Below are 18,533 nucleotides of genomic sequence, written 5' to 3' on the forward strand. Positions count from 1 at the left end.
AGCTCCAGGTCTTGGAATTAATGTAGATTCAACATTTCTAAAGATATTAAAGGAATAGTTTGGTATTTTAAGAAATTGACTTGTTTACTCTCTAACTGAGAGTTAAGTGAATTAGAAGATTGATACCACTGTCTGATACTAATGCCAGGAGATGGTTAGCTTGGTTTAGAGGTAAAGTGCTTAGTGACACAGGGTCTATGGTACTTACCACTGTGGAAAGTTTCTTAAGGAAAACCTTTTAGGATAAACTTCAGTCTTGTCATTGGTTGAAATTACAAGCTGCACATGGGTTAGATGAGTCAGATGTTGATGTGCTCAGCAAAACCATTCTTAAGCGCGGCATGCTGGTAGTTAAAGACCCCCAATGAGCAGTCCACCCCTCCTGAGGTTCCGGGAACATTGGGCATGAACATCATTTGTGGTTGTTACAATGAGCTTTTTAACCAATATGGCCCTGATTTGTTTGCCCTTCCAGCAGTACAGGATGCTCCCGAGCCATGGCAGCGAGCTCTCCAGTTGTGTCACCAGGCTGAAATCCAGTCCCCTAGTTCAAAGCCAGGCCTTGCTAATATTTGTGGTAGAAGACCGGTTCACATACCAGGTGGCACCATCAAAGTGGTAGCTGCCACTTGTTCCGCTCAGTTTGGGTCCACTGGTGCAGTCCTATTAGAGCTGTTGACCAATGACAGTTACCTACCTGAAGGGTTGTCAGTGTCTCCTACCTTTGTTTGTGTTGCTCTGGACACAGCCTACATACCGATTTTTAATGTTGGTGTTTCTGCAGTCATGCTTCCCTCATGCTGCTCACTCAGGCTCTTAACAAATACCCCAACAGTCAGGATGAGTCACTGTAACGGTTAACTCCCAAGCTGGGAAGGCTAACACAGTACAGGAGCAGATTAGAGCCCTTGATTTATCTGTTCTCCCAGAGGCAGTGCAAAGACAGGTTAGACCACTGCTTTTGAAACATGAGTCAGTATTGTCTGCTTTTGAGGGTGACTTTGGCTGTACCAGCCTTATCTCACATGACATTGCCCTACTCATATCTGTAAGGCTAAGGTATCATTGCATTTCTCCTTCCAACTATGATGTGGTTAAAGCCCACACACACCAGCTGCAAGAGACCCAGATTATAAGGGCGAGTAGTATCCAATACGCCTTCCCCATCGTCCTGGTTAGGAATAAAGACAGCAGTCTCCACCTGTGTGCTGATTACCGGCAGTTAAACCGCAAGACCAAGAAGGATGCCCCTCCTCTCCCCCGAAAAGAGGAGTCCTTGGCTCAAGGTCAAGCTGTAAAAGCTCCGTCTACAAAAAAGTTCAGCACCTGGGCCACTTTGTCTCAGAGGAAGGCGTTTCCACTGACCCAAGTAAGATCTCTACAGTTGCCAACTGGCCTCACTCCACTGACATCTCTGAACTCAGATCCATTTTAGGCTTCGCCATTTATTACAGCCGCTTTGTGGATGGGGTTTTAAAACTGGCTGCACCACTGCATTGTCTGGCGGTTGAAGACTCGGGAGTAAAGACTCGTAAAGGCCGATGCTGGGGTAGGCATGGTTGGAGAGCTGCGAGATGAGCTTCCAAGAGCTAAAGGCTGGGCTAGTAAGTACACCCATCTTGACCTTTGCTAAGTTCTCCCTCCCCTTCATCCTTGAGGTTGATGCCAGTCACAGCGGCTTGGGCGCAGTCCCGTCTCAGAAGCAGTATGGCAAAGGCAGGCCAGTCATCTATGCCAGTCGAAGCCGACACCATGCAGAGAAAAACTACAGCTCCATGAAATTAGAGCTCCTCGGCATGAAGTGGTGGGCAAGACTGAAAAGTTCAGGGAGCATTTGTGGGGCCATAAATGTCTGGTTTGGACTGACAAGAACCATTTAAGCCACTTAGATACTTTATGGTGGGTTGCTGGACTGTCTGTGTTTGATTACAGATCCGGTACCATCCAGGCCACACCAGCAAGAACGCAGATGCCTTGTCAAAGCAACCAATGCCAGGAGCCTCTCAAAATATGGACCAAACCCTACCAGGAACAGCCTTACGTGTAACCCTACAGCTAGCCACCAGAGAGGGTAAGCTTGAACATGGACAATCTGCTGTAATTGTTCTAATTGACCTCTGCTGGCCTGCAGGCACTTCAGCAAGCTGATCCGGTTATTGGTACCTTCCTTCACTATTGGCGTAAGCAGAGGATGCAAAACCAGGCTGAAAGAGAAGGGCTGGGCTGGTGCATGGGTTGATGTAACAGTAGGGTTGTGTTGTCCAGGCAGAGGGCTTCTTGTAACGCCATCTCTTCTGTCCAGACGCAGGGGAAGAAGTCCACCAACATCTTCTACCAGAGAGAAATCAAAACCATGAGTTTGCCAGGGATCTTGAGCTTGAGCTAGCCATTGATGCTGATGCTCAAGGTAAGTCCCAAACAACCCACTGCCAGCCAGCCTTCACTTTTTTTCCTTTAGTCATGACTATTTTCTTTCACACAAACATACTTTATGTTAGAAAGTGATCACTATTAAAGAGCAAATTCACCCTTTGCTAAGCCCCTGCCCCCTTGGTTACTGTTGCTAGGCCTGTCAAGCTTTTGCACCCGGCAAGTCAATATGTCGTTTTGAACTATATCAGTGAGAGATATTCCAAAGGAAATCACAGCAGATTTCTGGAACAATCATTTTGAAATATCAGAGAAGTAGACAGATAGGACTACAATATGCATTTGAGAGTTACATACAATATAATTTATTGGCGGAATATTGTGAATATTATGATATCTGCAAGCGTCAGACATCCCACATCTTGACAAGGACAAACATATACTGGAACAACAATGCCCCTGCCCAGTAGGGTAAGTCAACATATTGTTTTGTTTTTAAACTAAGTTAACGTTTAGATATGACTTTCATTAAATTATTTGTTTAAAGCGCACCAGGATATTGCTTGCACATCGTGGGCTTGATCCATACAGTGGATCTCATAAATTGATAATAATTAATATTCAACCATCTTTGTTTGCTATCATGGTAAGCTAGCTAACGTTATTAACCTGGAGCAAACAAAGGAGTCTTGGTTGATATTCGATGAGGGAGGTCTTCCACACTGTTTAATCCATATCTGACATCACTCCTCAGAAAATCGAAAAATATGACACTCTCCTCTAAACTTTGAGGATATCTGCCGGACTTGCAGTTTCTATACACATCACAGAAAGCTTGTCAGGCCTCCTGCGCCTAGTTATGGTTGCAAACGTAGGATTGGACAGTGGCCATTCACAAGATCACACACCTTCCAATTCAAACAAGAGCATATGCTACAGTTTAAATTTTCCCAGTGTAAACGTCTGCAATATTGCCCCATCATCACTTTCATCAGGTGATATGTCTTTACAGATTATTGGGACTGAAGAGAAGCCTATAGTCTCTGTCCAGCACTGCTGCAGCTCTGAAGAGATAAAAAAATGAAATACAGATTGAGGATAGAGTGGAAGAGTAATAAGGGGAATGAATGGCAAAGCAAAGCAAAGCAAAAATAACAACCAATTCTCATACAGCAGCAAATTAGCCTTGACAAAGACTGAGGGAGAGAAAGGGAGATACATGGGTTGAGAAATGAGAGGAAACATGAGGGTTGAACTGAGGTAATGTATAACGCCCTCCTGCTTAGTAGCCTATGTGGATCTGCGTTCCCTCATTAAAATATCTCCACGGGATGAACCTCGTCCTCAGCTTGGGGAGCAACTACAATCTCTTTAAAGTCTCGATGTCAGCGTCAAATTAGATTAATAATGGGTGTGAATGCACGCACGGGTGTGTGTTTTTGCAGCTGTATACGTGAGTGAAAATGTGTCTGTATATGAGAGAGTGAGAGACAGAGAATGGGAAAGCATAGAGAGAGAGAGGGTTACTCAAGGTAGCTCCTGTTGTGACAGATAAGCTGTTCCAGCTATTCAGGGAGTTACTTCTAGGATGAAATTGGAGCAATATTGAATTTGGAACGTCTGTGCAGCTGAAATGCTGACAAGACACTTGAAAGAGACAATTTTCTTCACTTAAGCATTTTATGATATCAGTGTAATTGATCATTGTGTGAATGTAGAACAACAACGGCTAATACATTTTTATAACTAATGACTTTCAAAATACTATTATCAACTTAGTGATGCTTCACAGAAACAAATCCATTTTGGCTGGTGTTTATCCTCCTTCAACATGAAACTTTTACTTTTTGCATTAATACAAGCTATTCCAGTCCAATGGACAGTTTGACCTCAGTTTGTCTCACTGTCCAAAAAGGAGCTCTGGAGCAGCTCTAGAGCATTCAAACCAAAGTCCATTCAAAAACCACTTTTAAACATTTACAACTTCAGACTTGACATACATTTGTGGTGGAATAACCGATTATGGACCTATTAACAGAAGATTTTAGTGAGTTTCTCACATTATAATGAGCAATTATCTCTGCAGGTATAAATGGTATTACTGTAAGTCATCAATAAATGGGTTACTCCACAGTAATTATCAGGTTCTCTTAAAAAAAGTATGAATAAATGGATTTGGTTCAGATGCTCTGCCGCCTTTTTACAGAAGGAAATGATTTAACTAGTAGAGGGATCTTAATTATAGTGTCACGGTTGGTAATACAGAAAACAGGAACTGGACCCAAATGCAGACAGTAGAGGAGGCAGCAGAATGATTACAGTGATTTTTAAAGGAAAGGCTTACAGAGTCCAAATCAGGGGTGCAAATATACAGTATTTGTACTGGGGCCTGTGGAGTGGGGATGCCCATAGAGAGAGCGGGCTCTTTGAGTGCTTCAATTTGCCACCTTCGAAATAAGCCTGTGTTCAAAGAAGAACTCACATTTGCCATTTGCTATATATGCCCTCAGAAAATCCCATCTCCATCATGTCTTTTTTTTTTTATCAATCTATAACAAAATTATGCTTATCTACATAAACTATAAAAACTATAAAAACAATTTTTTGTCATATACAGATATGCAATGATGATTGCTGGGTAATATGTATGTCAATGTTGTCCAATGTCAAGCCTCTATTAGATCATGTGACGAGCGTAGGCGCAGTTAAACTTTAAGATTCTAGAGGGAATGTAAAGTGTACAACTTAGAGCGGCGTGCTTTGAAAGTAAATTATTATAATATTATGATTATCATAAATTATTAGTTCTGTGTTATTATAAAAAATATATAGATAATATTTAAAGGGACTGTTTGTAACTTTCAGAAATGCTTGTTAACAGCGACACCTGTGGCCGTTAAGTCAATGAAAGTCAGCGTCGGGCTCGCACTTGTGCTCGCTCTAAATAGACATGAACGAGCATCGCTCAAAACAGTGAGGCGACACACGTCAGCTAAAACCACAATATCACTCTATATTTCACCTGCTTGGCAGTAATGTTAGCTGACCAGACGAAGGGCTCTCCATGAATCAATGCTGATCCTAGTGTTGGCTTTTCCTGCTTCAGCCCCGCTGCTTCAGCCTCGGGGGCTGAAGCAGCGGGACTAAAGCAGGAAGAGAAACGGTATCATCTCCGACCGGGTGCCGGTGTCTCCCTCTGGCACCCGGTCAGAGACGATAACGTAACTCGTTGCGGAGCCCCGTCACTTCACAAGACACGGAAAACCTCTGTTGGTCTGGAGGAGCTGCAGCATTTATTTCTGCACAAACGTCCACTGTACATTTACTAGATATTCTCAGAGCTACAAAGTCTCCTGCAGTGTGTAGTGTGCGCGCATGCACGTGTAGAGGTGGACCGAGACAGCGAGAACGCGTGCGGTGTGTGAGTGAAGGCAGGCAGGCAGAGGAGCAGAGACTCCGGCCACACGCAAGCGCGCATGGGATCCCGACCCGTTAGATATACGTGTAAGAAGTTACAAACAGTCCCTTTAAATCCCTACATGCACTTTTGGCTATTAGGGGGTTCAGTGAACGCTACATTCTGCTCACAATCCCACAATGCAATGTGCTACATTTTAGATGTGAAAATCACATTTGCGCAACTCTACAGCTGTCAGTGGTGATGCAAAATGATGATGATTAGTAAGTCAGAAATCACAATTTACAGCTTATTGACTAATGAGTGTTATATAGGGAGTAGTGAATGAGTGAATCAGGGAGAGATTTCAGATACAAACCAAGAAATAGTTTTAGCACGAAAGTCCCTGTAATACCACACTTGTTACATTTCTGTTTTTACATTTATTTTGATGTACAAATTAAACAAACAAACAAACAAACAAGATGCAACCTGTTAATTAGTGAGCTGAGCTTCTGGTGGGCAATTGTTTATACATTGGACAGAGCCAGGCTTGCTGTTTGTCCCTGCTTTCAGTCTTTATGCTACGCTAAGCTAAGTGCCTCCTGGCTCCAGCTCCATATTAAGTGCTCCGATATGAGAGAGTTCTTCCTTGAGATAGTTTGGGGGATTCAACTCGGCGGGTCAGGGACGGCTGCTCGGTGTCTCCTTGACACTGGCTGGCCCTCACCGGGCACATTTATTCCGTGGCGGTGCGCCATGACTGGCTCTAGGTCGGCTTAGAAAGGCCCAGGGTGAAGGTGGCTTTACAGCACCTCTTGCCTGGACCATGCTGCTTCCTGGAGCCCTCTGCTCCCGTCTCCTGTTTCCCGTCTCAGCAACCCACGCGACCCGTCTTAAAACACGGACCCTGTCTCATTTACCATGCTTTGTAGGTGTGACTCTTTTTGCTCGTAACCATTCGTGCACAACCAATGTGTTTATGATTAAATTGTTTACAAGAGCACAACGTTTTTCATAGATCTCGCCTCTTAATTTTGCTCTTATAGTGCACCAGATTGATGCATTTAACTTAGCTTCCAAATTTAGCTTCCCTATACCGTCCTCGCGCCGCCTATGCCCATAAACAATCTAAAACAGACAAATTAAAAGCTAATTTTGGTCCTAAATTATTACACCTGTGTGTGACTGGCTCGGACCTCTCGGGGCATTGTGTGTGTGTGTGTGTGTTTGAAGGGTTGCGTGCTGCCAACACTTCTTCCTACGTCTGGCCAAGGACAACACTGGCATGGTAGCAAAATGGCCATAGCGAGCGCCTGGCAGCAGCATCTGAGGAGAGAACGCCAAGCTGAGGCAGCAGGAATCAAGTCTATGCAAAAAAAGGTCACACCCTCACCTCTGCCCTACAATCCACAACACGGCACTGACAAAAGAGCATCTCAGTCGAGTAGCCGTTAACACACCAGCGCATCCATCAAGGTACCTCTACAGCAACTGGTGATATCTAATGACACCGAATTGCTGCTCATATCATAGTCCGATCTTTCAAGGAAAATAAATGCGGTGATAGAAGCATCTGCTAAAGACAGCTACTTGTAAATTAGGAGAAGCAGAGGTCCCAGACTGCTGGCTTTGGCCTCTCACTGAGCTCTGGCACCAATACCAAATCATATCGCAGACATTTAGCATTATTCAAATTGAGGCACTGAAATCCTTCCTGTATGTTATAATGACATTTGTACATTTCTTCTGGCTGCACCGTGACTATTTAACTGTTTTCTAGGAAAAAGAAGCACTGATAGATATTATTTGTCAAGTCCAGTTTTTCCACCATTCATCACAGGGCTGGGGTAATTGTGGAGGTTACAGCCTATGGAACATTCCACCGAGGGAGGAATGATGGGGGTGGACAGATTCAGTATCTCTCCTGTGCTGGACAGAGCCTTTCGAACTGTCCCCCATTAAAGCATGTGTTCTGATGAGTGATTCAGTGTGTCTATATTGGGCAGGAACTCAAAACAGTGACATGAAAACGCAGTTGGCAGCAGCTTCACAAATCCCACATCAGGCCCAGGGAAACCATAATCACCACTTTCGTTTTTCAGCCTTGTTTATTTCGGAGGCTGGGGTTACAATTAAGACCATTTGCCTTGCAATTACTGTGTTAAAAATAATAAAACAATTTCAGCCTACCTAAAATACCTGCATTTTGTGTAATGATTCAGGGCGTGCAAATTGAAATTGCAATGTTTGGACATTGTCAGGGAGCTGCGCGAAGCTGCCAGAGTGATAGAACTATGTTTATCTGGATGTTTGTCTACTTCTGGATTGCTAGCACTTTGTCAGAATGCAGCCAAACCCTGTTCACAATTTCTGCCTGACCTTCACCGGATAATTTTAGCTGTGTGGATGTATAATGTCATGATTTACTGCAAGGATTAGTTTTTCAACAGCCACAACGTAACTGAGAAACGTCTCCCGAGGGCCAGTAAGTAAATTCCCCTGTCAGTATCTCTCCCTCCCCTCCGCCCACAAGCTCCCCACCACACCACTTACCCTAATTTTCCCAATAAAGTCACACAGCACAGCCGATCTCTGCCCTCAGGCCAGCCTCTAGCCAGGGGCGTACACAACGCTCTGAGGGGCAGCTTGTTTCAAAGAAATACTCACGGCCCCCTCACACACACAAACACACACCTCTCCACTGCAATATCACATGTATGTATAAAGAGAACTGGATACAGCGTTGTAGGCGGGCTCCCGTTCATTCCTATGAGAGTTGCTCAGTGGCACATGAAGCCAAAATGGCTCGACTGCCAAGTGATAAAGTACCCGGATCTTCCGGCGATTTTCCGCATCCATTGATCCATTGAGTAGGGTTTCCTTTAACCCCGCCTCCCAGCCCTCGCGCCAGCCGTGTTCTGGGTCTCATTCACATGAATGGAGGAAGGGAAATAACTCTGGACCTTTAGGACCTAATGATATAAATAAGGGCTATTCAAGTGTTCATACTGGGAAGTTGATTTACTTAAAAAATACATCATTTCCAGACATCTCTTTCCCTATGTAAGTCTATGGGAAAAAGTATTTTTGGGCCCAATGGCATCACGTGACGAACACAGAAGTTGTAGTACCGCAGTTTGGCCACTACAAAAAGCCTGGTGCTCTTCCTGGAGCTTACAATATCCCCCCTCCTCAACCTGGAGACCCCAGGAACAGGAATTGCAGGTCACATGACGCTGGCCCAAAAATACTATTTTCTCATACACAATCATTGCAATAAAAGAGGAGAAGAAAAATCTGCTTTGCAAATAATTTATGAAGAAGGAAATGCACTCAATATGTAAATGCCTTAAAGAAGCATTCATTATTATTTTTTCAACAATATGGGGCAGCACAACAAGAGCTGAGTACGACATTCACATATTTTCCACTTATGAAGTTGGTGAATGTGTTAGCAAAAGGTTTCTTATTTACATATTTACACATCCAGCAGACACAGAGCAACATCATTTGGAGTCATGATTCTGGCCACCTGACTAACACAAGTCTAATATTCACTCTCCTTTTCGCTCTGTCTTTGGTCTTTGCCATAGACTGTATGTAAGAAGTGGACGTAGTCACCGTGACGTCACCCATTGGTTTGTGGACTGCCGTTTTGAAGCCTCAAGTTCGGCATTTTGGCCATCTTAGTTTTTGCAACCAGAAGTGACACGAGGGGCGCCAAGAACACCCGAACGCTAAATAAGAATTTTTTTCAAAATGTTGCAATTAAGTTTCATGAACTGAAAACACACTGTGATAGGGTTAAAGTTGTAAGATGAAAACACGGACAACGCAGTGGTAGCGACCTGTCAATCACAAGGTAGCCACGCCCTAAAGCATCCCCTGCTTTATGGTCTATTTGACTCTAAATGGGACCATAATTTACTAATGAACATTGTGCTGTATTGAAGAAGACTTGAAACTAGCGATTGAGACCATGAACTCATGTTTACAATATTTACTGAGGTAATTAATGTAGTGAGAAGTAGGTTCATTTTTCTCAAAGACTTCTATACAATCAGAATTATTTTTGCAACCAGAGGAGTCGCCCCCCTGCTGGCTATTAGAAAAAATGAAAGTTTAAAGCACTTCTGCATTGGCTTCACTTCTCAGACCCCGAGGTTACCCACTGGTCTGTAGTCTCTCCTGAGGGTCATATTTGTCTCTTAAGCTGCTAAATGCTCCGCTATGTTCACCTCAGCTGGTTATTATCTTTGTCTGTCAGCCGTTTGGCGCTGGGCAGATACTGTACAGTGTTATTAGAGCATTTTCACAGAAATAAATCTGCCTGCTGCTGAGACAGAAAACATGAGTTGATGAGTGTTGAGACTGACTCAAAACAGTAAAGTTGTGGGCCATTAAACCAAAACAACAAACTAAAAGACACTAAAACTGCAGATTCACTACAAGCCAACTATAACTGCTGAGTAAATTATGATAAATTGCACTATGTTCATTTGTGCACAAAGATGTTTATCATGTTATTCATACAAATCTTTGTAACATTACTTTATTTCCATGCTTTCCTACAGTCGCAGCACTTTTATCTCCCAACTACCCCTTAATATTACACTCACGCATCTAACCAAACTATCATTCAACCTTTCCCCCACAACATTCCTTCCCTACGGCCCTCTGTTATCTGTTTAAGGCCTAAATCTGTCCACTCTTGTAACACTTGTAAGACGTTTGGCACTGACGAGCACCACAGGCGTGTGTTCGACAGAGCGGCCCGGATATGGATGTACGCGTTGCATGTTTTTGATCCAGTTGTTGTGGAATCTTCAGACTGTGACACATGTGCTGTTAAGATGAGAACTTGCGAGCCCATAAAAGTTGTGCGTCATATCCCACGCAATGCAGGCCGTATAGGCACGAGGTCTGGTTGTGCCGTGCGGGAGAGAGCTCGCGGTGCACGGAAAGCTCATGTCTCACACCAAGCTCTGTGCTGCAGGCCCACATGCACTAATTAGACCTGATATACAGCCCGATGTGCGCTGATTGAAAGCAGGCTCATCTAACTCAGGACAGGGTCCTGTTGCACTGCTGTGGAACGCCGGAGGGTGTCATTTTGTTTCCAGGCGCTTGTCTAAGGTCAGTTTCACGGTCTCCCAGACAAATTTCTTTGGTAGTGATTTAGAGAGGGTAAACTGATGCGGATCTATGTGTATTATGCACCAACTTATGGCGTAAAAGGATGTGGCGGTTTGTGCTCTCGCAGGGCTCTGCAGCTCACAACCAGCTGTCCATGTGGCGACAGCTTCAGCTTCACACAGAAATGAGCGGCATGCACCAGGCAGCACAGGCCGCGGCACCGTGCCAATCATGCCAGGCACTCCCTCGGTGCCTCTTGCAGCATGCACCATGTGTTGGACGTGCTAGGCTATAGTGTCTTGCTTGAGGAATGATAACAGAGAAACACTATAAGCCTTGAACTCTGTGTCTCTCTGTCTTTCGTGGATTCGGCATACAATTTTTATCTAACCCAAGCGATGAACAGTCTGATATACCTGCTTTTTTCCAGGCTTCACTCTTCACTATCCTCTCTGCCACTCTCTCTCATAAAATGTATCAGCGGGGAGGTATTGAGATGGTAGGACAATTCCCCCAAAAGCTGTTTTCACTGGAACTGCAATCAAACATCTGGAAGACTCAGCCATCCACAATCAGGCTTTTCGTCAAAGCTTTACTATTTTCTGTTGAGACAGTTTTTGTAGGCATTCATTGCTGTCGAGCAGATTCTCTGTTTATAGGCGTGGATTCTAGTAGAAATGTTATATAAGGTTGGATGCAAGGCTCACAGGACTATCCAACGGATCTGCTTGGAGAACGCTCTCCAGCAGTCTCACTTCAATTATATATATAAAAAAGAAAACGCTGGGACAGTGTTGGCAGCTCAGACCTAAAGCACGAAGATAACAGCCATCCTTGTGATTTTACAGCTGGCTTGCAATTACAGAGTAATTATAGATTAAGAAAACATGACTTGTGTGAATGAAATAATGGCAGGCCATTGACAAATACGCCTTCAGCAGCCCAACACCTGGTGAAAGACCAATTGTTAGGTTCAACAGCATGCCAGCTTGAAAAGAACACGGCGGGTACACTGGGTTCATTTTCCCAACGTTTGTCTTTGTAACGAACCAACATTTCTCTTTGGGATGAGGACGGAGCTTAAACAAATTGCGTTCCAATAACTTTCTCAATGAACCGGAGGTGATTTGACTTTCCTTCAACTCGCACACTATTAGTCAAAATATCACATTTCTATTTCTTCTGTGAGGACTGTAAGTACAATCACTGAGTGTCAAGCAGAGTGGTTGACTTGGCCGACGGTGGCCACAACTTAATAACAGGCTGTGGTTTTTAATTGCTAATCATGCACAATGCTGACACTGGCACAACAGATTCCCAAGCATACGTGGGTAGTAAATCTGTGCGATTACTATATATACAAGTGGGACAGCCAGTCACTCTGACAAATAGCACACAATGAATGTGTAGAAGAGTCCAAACTGCGTTCAAACTGCATGTGATTATCATAAAGTGGGCTTGTCTGTAAAGGGGGGACTTGTGGGTACCTATAGAACCCATTTTCATTCACATATCTTGAGGTCAGAGGTCAAGGGACCCCTTTGAGAAAAGCCATGCCAGTTTTTCCTCACCAAAATTTAGCGTAAGTTTGGAGCGCTATTTATTAGTTAGTTATGCATTAAGGAAATTAGTGCCGTTAAAACGAATTTGCGTTAACACGTTATTATTGCGTTAACTTTGACCGTCCTAGTTTTTACACTTAAATAATACAGATTAAATAAATGAGACATAATGTGTTGGACATTAGAGGCACTTTGTTACCTTTGGACAGAGCCATTTCAACTGTGCATTGCATTATAGGACAAGAGTGTCCAGTAGCACTGTCTAAATTTTGTGGTTTCAGCTGCATTTATCTTGTGATCTTTCATGCAGTCATATAGAAAAGCAGAATGCAACTGGGACACATCCCAGCCCGGTTCCAGCAGCCGCCATAAACGTCTCCACCACAAATTACATCTTCATCTCATTATCTCCGCACTTCAAAATGAAACGTTTTCTCTCTCTGTAGGATTTCATACAGGATGACATACGTACGAGCCAACTTAGAGACACAAGACTGGTGCCAGAATGTGCTGATTCAGCTATTCATCATCATACTGCGTTTGAAAAAGAGCAGGCTCTGTTACTGCGGGAGAGATGCATGATGGGGGGACGTCGGTTTTGTCCTGTGATTTATAACTACCAGTTTGGAACTTCTCACAGCGGCACTGATTCACTTATACAAGTCATTTCAGTAGCGTCAGCTGAAGCCAACAGTAATGATGAGCTGCAGTATGCCAACCACATGGCGGACGCTGCCTCCTCAGACCTCAGACTGTCTGCACAGAGATACACCTTGCTGTGTGAGTGGTTGGGAATACAGGAGGGTGCCAAAAAAGCATTCATCCGTTTTCATCCTTTAACCAAACTGACCTTCTTTTTCTCTTACTGCACGTGCACGGACAAATGTACACCCATGCCCCCCACGACGCGTACAGTATATGAATATGGACACGTGGCACGTTATGACTTTACCCCACAGGTGATGATGTTTGTGTTGTTTTACTTACTTCGTTCTCTCTCTCCATCCAACTCTCTTCTTCCCGTCTCTCTCCTCCTCCTCCTCCATCCCTTTTCTGTCTCCCACTTAAAGCTGCTTCTCCTCTCTGTTGACAGCTTTGCTTGGCTGAAAAAAAAAAGAAGCAGAATTACTGAGTAAAAGGGAAAAAGAGAGCAAATAACAGCTCTTAGAATGTTTGGATTGTGAAACCAGAACATTAGTACAAACCATAATGGCTGGCCCAGAGAGCCCAGCGCCTCTCCAGAACTTCACTCTCACAGGCAATGATGTAACGCCAGCCATTTCATATGAAGCATTCGCTTGTTGCACTCCTCGGAGTCTATTTATACCTTCTTCGTCTACTCAAAATAAAGCAGCCTATGTTAGGCTGATGCCCTTTAAATAGCCTGTTTGTTTAAGCTGAAGGAATACAACTTTACGGTGGCAATAGCTTACTATAATTCTGGAAAATTGTTTAATGTGTGCAAAGTACAAAAAGATGTGTCACAAAAAAGGATGAGAAGAAGAACCTCATAATGTCCGAGGCCTGTTAGTGATGATGTCCTGCGCTCAGATGTCCATAAATGACTGAACTCATGGACATTAAATACAAGTGACTCACTCAACTGGCAGGTACAACCTGCTGCGCTGATACTTTTACTACTACAAAGCAATGTGTGTGTGTGTGTGTGTGTGTGTGTGTGTGTGTGGCACGTGTGTTTGTGGTGCCAACCAGGCCTCAGTGTATACTACGCAGCAGAATAAACAACTCTGTCTGTGTTCGCAGTCTGTAATTAAAGCCGTATAAAAGTGCACACGCATGCAGTAACAGCACACGTCATGGCCCTCGGCGGCGGCTCTGTTTGCCTCAGCCCTCAGCATGGGCTTCACAACAGCTGACCCAAACCACCTATGGCTAACTCCTCCGCATAGACGTATATGAAACATAAAAACGTAGCATAAAAAAAAAGGCGTGGGCCGCTCGGCTGGCTTGGACGAAGCTGAATGTGCAGCATACACAGTAAATGCTGTGTAATAACATCCCGCTGCTGCTCCTCACAAACCGCCCTTCTTCGTCAAAGCTGGATTCACAGATTGGCTGCAGGGAGAGATTTGGTTGTATTGGCTTATTCCAATCAGACCTCCCAATGGCTCCACCGCCACCAGCTCAGCCATAAAAATAACCTAGACATGAGAAAAGAACCGCATCATGCTGAATCTTGCCAACGTTTGCCTTAAAACGTAGACACACTCCAGTGGCCCATAATCTGCCGTGAGGTGAGCTCATAGGGGAGTCAGCCTCGAGACCTCCCAGCTCAAAACATGACAGCTACCTGTGCTTGATTCTGATGGGCATTTAAAATGAATTCTAGGACCAACGCATGAAATTTTCCTCCAAAAAAACATGACATTTTGTTGGTATTTAAGAGTAAATCATTGCTCTGTGCTCTGCAAGCCTGCTATACATCCAGATCTATACACACTGAGCAGAATGTGTAACATAAACTGTTCACGCTGTGAGTTGTTTACACTATGTGTTACCACGAGTGGAAGAATGTAAATGCTGACATAAGGCTCGTATGTGTGTCAAATAGTGTGCAACTGTGCATGTAGGCACATGAACATGCTTGTGTGTTTGGTGTGTCTGTGTGTACATGCTCACTCTCCATTATAGTTTCTGACCAGATTTTGCCCTCTGGTGGTGCAACCTAGGCAGCACTGTTTTTGCGTCACCCCCTCGACAAGTGAAAAGCATCACTAACAGCTGCAGATGAACGATAAGTTTTCTCTGTTTAAAGCTGCAGTGGGTGGAATTGGAGCAAATATGATTAGAAAAAGTTATTTTTATAAAACGGTCACTATATCCTGACAGTAGTGCATGAGACAGGTAATCTGGAAAAAATCATGTGCCTCTGTGTCCTACGGTGCTCCTAACGGCATCTGCAAGATTTCACAGATCGGAGGAAAACAACCAATCAGAGCAGAGCGGGAGCCTGCCGTCTCTGAGCAGCTGTCAATCACTCGCAAACTCCGATCAAACTAGGCAGCGCTGATCAAATATGAATCAATATTCTGTTACTGTAATGTCTATTTCTCGCCTTAATTGTTTACAGAAACATCTTGTAGTGTATGGTCTAGCTGTAAAATGGGAAAGTTTGTGACCTGGCAGGCATGTTGAGATCAGTTGAGGAAATGCCAAGCACCGCCCACCAGCCGGAGCAAGCTTTCTCATTTGACGGCAGAAGAAGAAGTCTAGTTTTCTCTCAGAACACTTGAATTACAATATGCTGAAAGGTTATTATGGGATTTTTGCCGAATGATGCTAAAAACATTCTGCCTACTGCAGGTTTAAATTAAGAATATGCTCCAAATGAAAAAAAAAAGTGCACCTTTTTTAGCTTTAATTGGGGGATTTCGTAGAAATATTTTACAAAAAGCTGCAGGTAAGTAGCTTGATGAACATCTGCTGCAACCAAGCGTTAAATGGAGGGTTGTTGAGAGAACTGAGTAAATGAATAGCTCTACACTTAGTTGTGTGTACTCATGCATATATGTACGTCCGCGTGTGTGCGTCAGTCACCAAACAGATCCCCTTTGGAGCCAGTGATGGTCCAGAAGTCCCACGCATTTCCCATGCTCACTCACACCAAGCAGTGAGTTCCACCACGCTCTCTCCCTCTCTCGTTTTCACCCTGTCATGTCCTCTTCCCCTCTCCTTTTCATTCTCTCGCTCTCGTCGCCACCGCTGCCATCATCACCATCATCACCCCACTTTGTTTGCAACTGATTTTCAGCCTGACCTCATCTCTGGAGGAGGATAATTACCAAATGGGGACACCGTGTTTTAACAGTGATTTTGAGGTCAACGACACGCTCACGTTTGCAAGTCTTTTATGCTCTCGGCTGTGAAACTTGCCAATGTTCCTGAACCCCCCTCCTACCTCACCCCTCTTCTCTGACCCCCCATGCATACATCAGTCCATAGTGAGATTGCTTTAGGAGTAATCACTGTAATTCCTCACTGTCTGAAGAGTTGGCAGGGCACCCTCTGTGTGCTGCGTCTTGGAACATTGTGTCCATGCAGTGCTAGATGTTAAAGAGTGGTGATTGCGGAGAATGTGGCATGGTTTTGCAGAATGCCAGCCTATTAAGTTCAGCCATGCCAAAGCTATATTTGTGTTCCAAATGCTCTGCTGAATTGCAAAGTCGAATGTACTGTACATTTATTTTTTCACATGAAAACACAAGAACTGGCTTCACTTTGCGAAGAAAACTAATTTTAAAAACTACATCTTGCCCTCATAATCATTTTATTTGTGTGTGTATGCAGTCTGAGCGGCTGCTAAATGGACACATGCGGGTTTCATTAGTGTGACCTGGTTAGGGGACGACGTTGAGCAGGTGGTCAGCGGTAGATAGGGTAGAGAAATGGGGGACCCTGAGCGAGTAGAACTAACAGGAGCTGCGCTGGTATTCCACTCACCTTGAGCATGTAAAACACTATCCTTGTGGAAGCAGCATGGGGCTTTGGGGGAAGGGGTTGAGCTTTTCTTCCCTGCCTGGACATGGATCACGTAACTGGGCCAGCATGGGACCGACTGCCTCAGCTGTGAAGGTAAAGCACAAGAACATTCAGATCAGTGTAAGCTTGGTGTTACATCTGAATAAACCCCCCAAAAAAGACAGATTTTTCATCACTGAGAATCAACAAGGAGAAGTGACGAAAAATCAAGATGCCCCTCATAGTTACCGTCCCATTTTAGTGCCGTTTTAATTAAATCAGACACGCGCAGGAATCCACACCCATCATCACTACCCTATTCATTCCGCAGTAACACCCATCGCTGCCCCTAAGTGTCAGTTTGAAGGAGCAGCATTCAGGGAATGTAACTCATGTCGTACGTGCCTCGAGGTTGCCACAGAAATGAAGCACATAGGTGTAAAGAAATGCCAGTCAAGCCTCTCCGTGGCTCCTTCAGCCCGGCTCCTGGCAGAGCGCTGGCGAAGGCCCGGGGCCCAGGAATGCTGTGCCCATCTGTCAACACGGAGCTGCCTTCCCTGGCAGATGCCACAGAGAGGATTTTTGTAACCTGGCCCTGGGTGGATTTCATAACCTGGCCTGGCAGGATAGCAGAGAACATCAGGGCTGCATGAAGACTATGTGCTAGCATAGGTGTGTGTATCCTGTGAAGCTTTCTCTCAACAAAGGATGCTAAAAAGTTTACTTCAGCAGAATTTATTGAGCCATCATCTAACAAATATCTCATCTCTCTGTCCTACCCTCTCCTCCTTCACCTTCTCCTCCCCCTCTCGTATCTCTTCCCACCTCTCATGCTCCGCTCCCTTAACGCTGATACTTATAATGAATGGTGTTCTCTATGTGGGGCCTGAATGTGTGTGGTGGAGCCAAGGGAGCACCACCTGAGTGATGATTCTGTCTGCCCAAGTCTCTCTCTACCTCCCTCTCTCTCTCTCTCTCTCTCTCTCTCTCTCTCTCACACACACACACACACACACACACGCCTGACCTGCTGGGAACACAGGGTCTTGCTGTATCAGGCCTCTGTGGCAGGGGCAATTAGAAAGGTCCAGACGGAGCACAAGCTCTCTTCTCATACTGTCCCCATTAGAGAGGGAGAGACAGGCAGTGAGGAAAGACAGGGAGAGGATGCACATTAACACACTGTCTCTCGCTCTCACACACACACACTCACACACACAGTGGCCGCACAGTCACCTTAAGCAGCCCTGCGCTTGCTAGGGTGACTTGGTGGCTCAGCTCGGCGTTATAATTAGCCCTTTATAAAAAATAATATCCTCAGCTTTGTTTTAACCTGCTCAACAGACTTCTTAGTGAGGAAGAAGGTCGTCTTACCTAATTCGAATGTTATCAGCTATAAGCACCATAGATGTGGGTTATTAGGGGCCCACTATGTTGTAAAAGTGAAAGTGAAACTTAAAAGCAACACGTTCTACCATGTTGTAAAATTAAATGAAACGTCACGTTTTGAACACAAACAAAAAGGTTTCTTTAGATTTAGACAACAAAACTACACTTTCTTTAGGTTTAGACAATAAAACTTCAAC

General features: G+C 44.4%; 1 protein-coding gene across 5 annotated transcripts in view; it reads left to right on the forward strand.

Annotated features, from left to right (window-relative positions):
• The first annotated feature begins 1,297 nt into the window (after positions 1 to 1,297).
• The window catches only part of nkx2.5 (NK2 homeobox 5), a 31,484-nt gene continuing 14,248 nt past the window's right edge, over positions 1,298 to 18,533 (forward strand). For 3 of the 5 annotated variants that reach the window (XR_005208296.1, XM_037780918.1, XM_037780919.1), the window contains exon 1: positions 2,595 to 2,841. The gene's annotated coding sequence lies outside the window, so the exon portion shown is untranslated. Of the gene's footprint in view, positions 2,072 to 2,302; positions 2,408 to 2,594; positions 2,842 to 7,003; positions 8,170 to 18,533 lie in introns of those variants that run through there. The other 2 variants (XR_005208297.1, XR_005208298.1) reach the window with 2 other exon arrangements.

The sequence above is a fragment of the Sebastes umbrosus genome, chromosome 9 (genome assembly GCF_015220745.1).
Source record: "Sebastes umbrosus isolate fSebUmb1 chromosome 9, fSebUmb1.pri, whole genome shotgun sequence".
In the NCBI taxonomy this organism is placed as follows: domain Eukaryota; kingdom Metazoa; phylum Chordata; class Actinopteri; order Perciformes; family Sebastidae; genus Sebastes; species Sebastes umbrosus.